Genomic DNA, 7,346 nt, shown 5'->3' with positions numbered 1-7,346 from the left:
TAATGGTTCAACTAGATGTATTAGATATAATTGCTTAGCCATGCTTAGAAACATTAGCACACTATTGGGATAACTAATGTTTCACTGTTACTTAGTGATGGATATTTAATGATAGCTCATGATGGTTAATCGTGATTGGTTAATTAATTAATTGCTTATTTAAAACTTGATAAAGGTGGGTTGTGAGCACATGGTTTTGATGGTCATGCTCATGATAATTAAGGACCGGTTCACGAGTTTCGGTTGTGAAACATTAACCGTGCCAACCACAAGCCAGCATGGGCAACGGCTTTACCTTTTGTATAGCATGGTTCATTGCGGGGCACCAGACTGAGAAGTGGCGGAGATAAGCCCACGGGGGTCGCTGGGGAATCCATGCCTTGCTTTATAAGGGGGTGATTATGATCTAGGAACGGTGGGCTGTGGTGGATTGTGCTATGCAAGGGGTACTGTCACAGCTCCTTTCCGAGGTACCGTGGTGGTATTGAGGCGCATGGTGACATGTCGTGGGGCTGTGTCTTGTGGGTACAGTGGTACACCTCTGGCCAGAGTAAAACTATTCGAATAGCCATGCCCGCGGTTATGGGCGGGTCTAACAATGTCTTTCGTGATTAGTCTCACACTTCTCACCATAATAAATTATGCTATAAATGGTAATAATTTGATTAGCTCCTAGTTTGGAATGGTACATTCCTGGTTTGGAGATAGATCTGTACAGCCGGGTATGGTTGTTCAAGATGGTTCGGCCTGTGCAGCATGGGTATGCTGTTCAGTGTTGATTAATATTGATGATTAATTACTCTACTGCTTTATAATTCTCAAATGTTTGCTAAATGCTGTTTTTGCAAATGAGCCCTATATTATGCCACTCTTTGGTATCCTTGTGCACTTGCATACTTGCTGTGTGGCTTGCGAAATATTCCATGTACTCACCTTGCAATAATCAATCAAACCTCAGTTGAAGACAAGTTGCGATGGAGAAGACGTTTGGCTTATACCCCAGTTGAGCTGCCTGTGGGAGTGGAGCCGGAGCTTCGCTAGACCGTAATTCCGCTGTTGTTTTCTCTTTTCTTTTGTAAGTACGTAACGTTATTATTATGATGAATCTATATATTAAATTGTCAGTTTGTGTACCTCGGCTGATTCCTGGACGAAGATTTAATGCACAAATAAGTTTGGAAATTACTAGTAAATTTCTGGGCGTGACAGCCTTCCATAGCGAACGCCAAAAAAAAAACTACAAAATCTAAAGAGCGGACAGAGGGCCTCACACCTCTGGGTGATCTTCGGCATCGCCTCCGCCCTCCTCGGCTGCCGGCTCTTCGCCCTGGTCCGCCGCCTCTGCCTTCGCCAGATGCTCGAGCAGGCGCGCCTTAGTAGTGGATCGACCGTCCTTCTGCCAGAATTGTTTATGCCAAGCACGAAGCGCGGGCGAAAAGTCCTGAGCATTGACCTCCTAGTCCCCCTTCGCGAAGTTGGGGAACTCGGCGATGTGCTCGCACCCGAACAGCTGCAGCAGGCCCATGGTAAAGGCGGCCGACACGCGTGCACAGCAATCGCCATACGTGGTGGCACAGTCCGAAACCGCACCGCCAGTCTGCTGAGTCCACTCTGAGAACTCAAAGGCGGAAGCGTCTTTGCCGGGGACACCTCATACCCTCGCCCCCATGTCGGTAAGGGCAAGGCGAAGCGTACGACACATGGTTTTGGCGGACTCGGTGGCTTTCGCTATCTCCCGTGCAAACCGCTACGACTCCTTCTCGGCGTTCGCCTCCGCTTTGCTGACCTCTAGGCGAAGAGCCTAAATCTTCGACTCGATGAGATTGTAGTAATCGGTCAGAGCGGTAGAATGTGCTTGCCCCTTTTTGAGCTCAGCCTTGAGGCACTCGATCTCAGCCTTCGCCTCGCTCCCCTTCTCTAATTTAGCTTGGAGCCGCTTATTCTCAGCCTTCGCCTCCTTGAGGGTATTGGCGAGGCCCTCCATCTCCAAGCTTCGACAAGCCGTCAACTTCCTCGTCTTCATTCACCACAACTTGCCATGATTGGGAGAGGGGGAAAATCCAAAGCATGCAAAATTCCTCCACCAGATCGCGGTAGCTAAGCCGAGAGCAGACCTTGCGAAGCAGGGTGAACCGAGCCTCCATGGTGCCATCGATGGCGACCTTGGGCTTCCTGTTCGGCGAAATTGCCCTGCGCCGCCAACGGAGGGCCTTTGCCGCGTCGGAACCGGCCTCGAAGGGGATGGGGTGGTAGAACCACTTCGCCATCTAATGGCGATCCCACTTCGACATGGCGGCGTTCACCGGCCATAGATCGGAGCGCTCGGGGCGAACATTAAAGTTCATGCTCCCAAACGTCGTTTTCTTTGTCCCGGCTGGGGTGACCACTGTCTTCGAGTTCACGGTGCCATAGAACACGGCGCTGAAAAGCTCGGCGCTCGGTTCGAACCTGGCGGGCCAGCACGCCCAGTCGAAGATGGCGACTCGGACAAGTGCCAATGGCTCAGCTGGGGAAGCTCCACCTGGAAAAGGCGAAGGATCTGCGGCAACAAAACGTTGCATGGAAACCGAAGCCCCGCCTCAAAAAACACGGCAAATACCATCGTCTGGTTGTCGCTGGGTTTCGGCACCACGGCCTTTCCCGGAGCGAAGGCCTTCCCCTCCACCAGCAGGCCGGCGCTGACAAGCTTTGCCAGCTCGTCGTCGTTCACAAGCGAAGCCCCTAGAAAGGCGGTGGTGTCGTCGCCGATTCGGCCGGGATTAGGGCCTGTCGCGGAAGCTGTGTTCGGCTTGCAAGGAGCCATGGTGAAAGGTGTGCGCGGTGGCGAAAAGGGAGAATGAGCGAAAGATCTAGGAAATCAAAGGGCGTCGTGAAAGGAAAGAATGGAGAAAGAGAGAGCGCTCGCAGTGAAAATGACGAGAGTGCGGCGGTGAAAAAGGGGAAGGGGGAAATATATAGCCCACCCAGGCGACGGTTCGTCTCCCCACCCAATCGTAAGCCGCCACGTGTCACAAGGGTAGGCGAAACGGTAAATTCCCATCGAGAGCCACACAGTGATAAGCCCACAAAGGGAAAGCCCATCACTGTTCATTTCGGCCTAGAGAAAATTAAAAATGGTTTCGCCGTTCGCAACACGCGAAACCTAGAAAACGTTACTAACCATAAAAGTACACGTACACACAATGCACACTTTCTCTGCAGGACTCCAGAATAGGTTTTGGCAGGAGCGTCGGTCCAAAGGGGGCGCCTCATACCATACCACATGGTTTGCACGGTCTCGGCCGAAGCTCCTATCTCACTATTACCCGTGAGGGGCTTGTTGGCGGTATGTCATGAAACCCTTCGACCGGACCTGCCGAAACCATGCAACCAGGGAATGGTTCAAGCCCAAGACGTCGAGTCTATTGAGGCAAAGCCCCCATGGCGAAGACTATGAAGCAAAGATGGCGAAGGGTGAAGAATCGCACAGGTATCCCACAAGGTTGAAGGCATCTTGGGCGAAGACTATATGGCGAAGAGTGTATGGCGAAGGCGGATGACTTCGCCGTAGCAAGTCCAACTTCAAGGAGGCCCAAGAGGCCATCTCAGCCGATCAAGCCCGGGGGCCACTGGGCCAGCGTTCGCCAGTCGGCCCATTAGGGGCCCATATACTTCAATTACACTATATACCCATGTAAATGTCCCTTTCATAAGGGCAACCATGTAAATTCCCCTGTTAAACCTAAACCTCAATAGGGGAACCTGTAATAGGGTTATAAATAGGCCCCTAGGGCCATGTAACGGGGATCCAGAAAAAATAAAAGAAAGATAATACACTTCACCGTTTCCAGTGACTATTGAATATCCACATCCTTCGACGTACGCAGTTGTCACTTCGACAACCATACTTAATCTTCTCTAAAACATCATTTACAATTATATCTGAAATTGCTTCTTGCTGCTACTACACGAACAACAGAGATTAGGAATTGTGAATTTATGATTAGTGAAGATGGAGTGCTGGTGTCTCGAGTTGAGAAGTATTGACGCTTTTTTTTTCAACACAAGATTACCTAACGGCTTACGGTATAATTAACAGAGTCCTTAAAATTAAGATCAAAACCAGTTAATGAAAGCAATCAATTCACTTTCATGGAATCAAAAACTAATTTACATTTGTAAAGAATATTTTTAGATAAAAGAAGATAACTATCGTACTTACATGACGATGAAAGATTACTTTCTGAGCAAAAAAACAAAGAAATAGAAGGTATAAATAGAACAAAGTAAACAGCAGATAATTCAATTGTTGGATGTTGGGTGCCTTCCCAATCGACCATATCTTAACTAATTTAAAGATTCATAAATTTCCGTTCGTCACACTTATTTTCGTCCATCAATCGTGTGATTCCCTCTTCCCCCTCTCGCGCGTGTGTGCGTTGCCCGTCTCCAATAGTTAGCGCGGAAAAATAACATGGGTTGCATCGTAATACAGTAGGAAAAATAGGGTTTGGATAGGGCTTTATTCTCAGCTAGATACGAAGCGGATTTGCTCTGATTTTTGGGAAAACGGAAAGAGCAGAATATAAGGATTGAAACCCCTCAACTAATTTCATATTATCTTAAAGGATGCGGCCGAATTTTATGAAGGCGGTGACATCAGGAGGCGTCGGGAAGATGAGGAACTTGACGGAGGTAGGGGATGACACTGTAGTGATGGGCCCACACGTTAGGGAGATAGGGAGGGTAATTAGTTTTTCGTTGCTTGCTGGGTCCGACGCGTGTCCGCGGGCCGAGGAGGAGGGGAGAATAAGGAATGAAAGTGGGCCGGCTCGGCTGTGGACTGAGGGTGGCCATGGGCTGAAAATGGCCCAGGTGTAATGAGGATTTTATTTAGATTTCTATTTAAATAAATGCTGAAATGATATTTGTATTATTAAAAATAGCAATTAAGCTATGAAAATTCCAAGAAAATTCTAGAAAGTGTAATTAACTATGGAGAATTTAATTAAAATTAAATCTAGCCATATCAATTTTATTTCCTACACTAACTTTACTTTTCAATTAATTTAAACACCTACCTACTTAAAAAATACAAGTATTCCGGAAATTTGTATTTTAGTTAATTAAGTAAATCTTTCTTAACTCCTCCTCAATTTTCTCATCTTTTCTTCCCGTTGCAACGCACGGGCACTTTTTCTTGAAAAAAATCAAAGATGATACAAAATCCTAATCGTGAACGGAGTACAAATCACAACATAAAAACCGAACGATAATCCCCAAAAAAAGAAAAAAAAAGCGGCGTCACCTATCATTTAAGACTTTTCCTATCAAGCAAAAGTACCAAACAGTGTGAAAATAACTTCGGCTAAAAATAAATATTTTTAGTTTTAATACACTGTAGCGAAGCACGGGTATTTTGCTAGTATACCTATAGATACATATACGCTATGCCCTGGTCTTTTGACGTACATATTCTACATGATACGTTTGCAATATCTCAGTCTATTAAAAGAAGATCTGATAATAAAAAACCCTCCTCAAGTTTCTCATTTTGAAAACGAAGCTTTAACGCAACAATTTACTGAAAAAGAGATTAAGGAGGCTATTTTCCAAATGGAACATAACAAAGCACCAAGTCCTGATGGATTTCCTGCTGAGTTCTATCAAGTTTTTTGGAATGTTATTAAACATGATTTAATGGATCTCTTTAATGATTTTCATAATGGTACTTTACCTCTATTCTCTTTTAACTTTGGTACAATTATTCTACTACCCAAGTGTGTTGAGGCCATGAAAATTCAGCAATATAGGCCTATATGTCTACTTAATGTTAGTTTCAAGATTTTTACCAAAGTTGCTACGAATAGAATTATGAGTGTTGCCTAGAAGGTCATTAGTCCTACTCAAACTGCTTTTATACCGGGGAGGAATATTATGTAAGGTGTGGTTATTTTGCATGAGACTATACATGAATTACATCGCAAGAATAAAAGCGGTGTAATCTTTAAGATTGATTTTGAAAAAGCTTATGACAAGGTCAAATGGTCCTTTGTTCAACAGACACTAAGAATGAAAGGTTTCTCCCCTAAATGGTGTCAGTGGATAGCTTCCTTTATTCAAGGGGGTCATGTTGGTATTAAAGTTAATAATCAAATTGGTAATAATTTTCAAACCCATAAAGGTCTTAGGCAAGGGGATCCTTTATCTCCAATTCTTTTTAATATAGTGGCTGATACGCTTGCTTTACTTATTAAGAGGGCTAAAGATGTTGGTTCTATAAATGGTGTAATTCCTCATTTGGTAGATGATGGTTTATCTATATTGCAGTATGCAGATGATACTATCATTTTTCTAGAGCATGATTTACAGCAAGCAAAGAATCTAAAATTGATTTTATCCATATTTGAAAAGCTCTCTGGTCTTAAAATTAATTTTCACAAAAGTGAATTATTTTGCTTCGGTCAAGCGAAGGATTATTACGATCAATATTCTAATATCTTTGGTTGTAAGTTAGGCTCTCTTCCTGTCGAATATCTTGGTATTCTAATGCATTTTAGAAAGCTGGGTAACAAAGACTGGAAGGTTATTGAACAAAGAATTGAAAAAAAAACTTAGTAGTTGGAAAGGTAAGTATATGTCTGTGGGTGGTAGATTGGTGTTGATTAATTCTGTACTTTCAAGTTTAGCTATGTTTATGATTTCCTTTTTTGAGATACCGAAAGGGGTACTTCAAAAAATTGATTATTATAGATCTCATTTTTTTTGGTAAGGAAATGATTATAAGAAAAAGTACAGACTTACTAGATGGGATATCATTTGCCAGCCCAAAGATCAGGGTGGTTTAGGGGTTCATAATTTGGAAATACAAAATAAATGTCTTTTGAGCAAATGGTTGTTTAAGTTAATTAATGAACAAGGAGTTTGGCAAGACTTATTGAGGAGGAAATATCTTCATAATAAGTCTATTACTCAAGTTGATAAGAAGCAAGGTGACTCTCATTTTTGTCAGGTCTCATGAAAGTTAAGTATACTTTCTTAAACATGGGTTCCTGGATTGTGAATAGTGGGGAACAACTAGATTTTGGGAAGATAAATGGTTAGATAACTTAGCCTTTAAAGATAAGTATCCCTCTTTATATGCTATTGTCCGAAGGAAAGGTTCTTCAATTGCTAGTATTATGAGATCTGTTCCACTTAATGTTTCTTTTAGGAGAGCTTTAGTTGGTCAGAATCTTATTTTTTGGTATGAGTTGTGTGCCTCTATTGTACATATCCAGTTGAATCATTCTTCTGATTGTTTTAGATGGAACTTTAATCAGAATGAAAGGTTCTCGGTTAGGTCAATGTATCTTGCTTTTATTAAT

Source organism: Oryza glaberrima, chromosome 8 (assembly GCF_000147395.1).
Source record: "Oryza glaberrima chromosome 8, OglaRS2, whole genome shotgun sequence".
NCBI classification, from domain to species: domain Eukaryota; kingdom Viridiplantae; phylum Streptophyta; class Magnoliopsida; order Poales; family Poaceae; genus Oryza; species Oryza glaberrima.
Note: the sequence above shows the minus strand (reverse complement) of the source record.